This window comes from Gracilinanus agilis, chromosome 3, assembly GCF_016433145.1.
Source record: "Gracilinanus agilis isolate LMUSP501 chromosome 3, AgileGrace, whole genome shotgun sequence".
Taxonomy (NCBI): domain Eukaryota; kingdom Metazoa; phylum Chordata; class Mammalia; order Didelphimorphia; family Didelphidae; genus Gracilinanus; species Gracilinanus agilis.
The window spans coordinates 520,231,869-520,233,483 of NC_058132.1; the positions used below are offsets into that span (position 1 = coordinate 520,231,869).

At 33.4% G+C, this 1,615-nt stretch overlaps 1 non-coding gene across 1 annotated transcript; it reads left to right on the forward strand.

Moving 5' to 3' along the window:
* The first annotated feature begins 217 nt into the window (after positions 1 to 217).
* On the forward strand, positions 218 to 327 carry LOC123243348. Its single transcript, XR_006505895.1, has one exon. It is a non-coding gene; the product is annotated as a U6 spliceosomal RNA (small nuclear RNA).
* Positions 328 to 1,615: the final 1,288 nt, after the last annotated feature.

The window sequence follows — 1,615 nt, forward strand, 5'->3', positions numbered from 1 at the left end:
AGGATAGGAAAAAATTTTAGTTATCTCATCTCAAGAAGTTTAACACAATGAAGATGAAAGTTGGATTAAAAACTAAGAACAGAAAACTTATGCACCATAAATATAATGAATGACAAAATTGCTATTTCAAGGGTAGAGATTAACATTTTCTCTTTTCTAAAAAAGTGAGGTGCTGTGGCTGAATAAGATATGAAACGATTGTCTCTAAAACTTCACAGTGGTTCTCATTTCAGTAACACATATACTAAAATTGGACCAACACAGAGAAGATTAACATGGCCTCTGTGCAAGGATGACACACAAATTTCTGAAGTATTCCATGTTTTTCAAATTAAAGATAATTTTTTTAAAACTTCACAGTGGTGCATAAATTACTAACAAAGCATTTATCATATTCTTCTTGATCCTATTCTCATTTTTGTTAACAAAAGGCATTTTTTATCTCCTATCAAAAGATGAAAGCAGTGATGGCTCCAAATGTTGGACAATTTAAGATTATGTACTTTATATAAAGCTTTAGAGGCTTCTCTCTCTCTCTCTCTCTCTCTCTCTCTCTCTCTCTCTCTCTCTCTGTGTGTGTGTGTGTGTGTGTGTATGTGTCTCTGGCTCTCTGGCTCTGGCTCTGTCTCTGTCTCTGTCTCTGTCTCTGTCTCTGTCTCTCTGTCTCTGTCTCTGTCTCTCTCTCTCTCTCACATACACACACACCTAAAAATACAAGAAAGCAATATATTGATAGAAAAGCAAAAAAAAAAATACAAAGTCAAAAAGCTGTAGGGTTTTTGTTTCTCAGTCTCAATGTTTGTTGTTTCCTTATAAGTGTTCACAGATCCAATAATTATTGAAAATGTTGTAACATTTGTGTGATATTAATTATTTCAAAACCTTTGACTCAGTTTTACTCTCATGGATTGTTCAAGTGCTGCAAATACACAAAATAGATACAAACAATAGTAAGAAAGTACATTTAGGATTTTATGTCAACATGGAAAATTATTCTCTAAATTAAAACACATTAGTAACACCATGATGTAAAAAAACAGTTAATACAAAACATGGCAGCTTTTAAGAAGATAGCTTCTGCCCACTCTGGTTTTGCCTATCCTCAAATCCATTATCATGACTCCTGAATAAAAAAAAAAAACAAATAAAGCTATGCAATTAAATACTCCTTTCAAGTCAAAAGAAGAAGTTACATCAAAAATCATATTAATCAATTACTATACAGGGATCACATTAATTTATATAGAGTGACTGAAAAGCATATTAATGTTATTTGGATTAAACATATTAGTTGGATTAAAGAAGGACAAAAATTTTGATGTCTACCAATAGAAACTAATGATTTCAGGTTTGACTCCAGAAGTTAAATTGGATCAACAAATGACAGGGATGATAACAAATCCCCTAGTTTGCATTAGGAAAGAAATTCAGGTTATCAAGGAAAAAAGTTGAGGATGCATCTGTTAAATGATTGACTGGCATTATGAAGTCAATGTTAGATTTAAAAAACATATTTAAGGGGGCAGCTGGGTAGCTCAGGGGATTGAGAGCTAGGCCTAGAGACGGGAGGTCCTAGGTTCAAATCTGGCCTCAGACACTTCCCAGCTGTGTGACC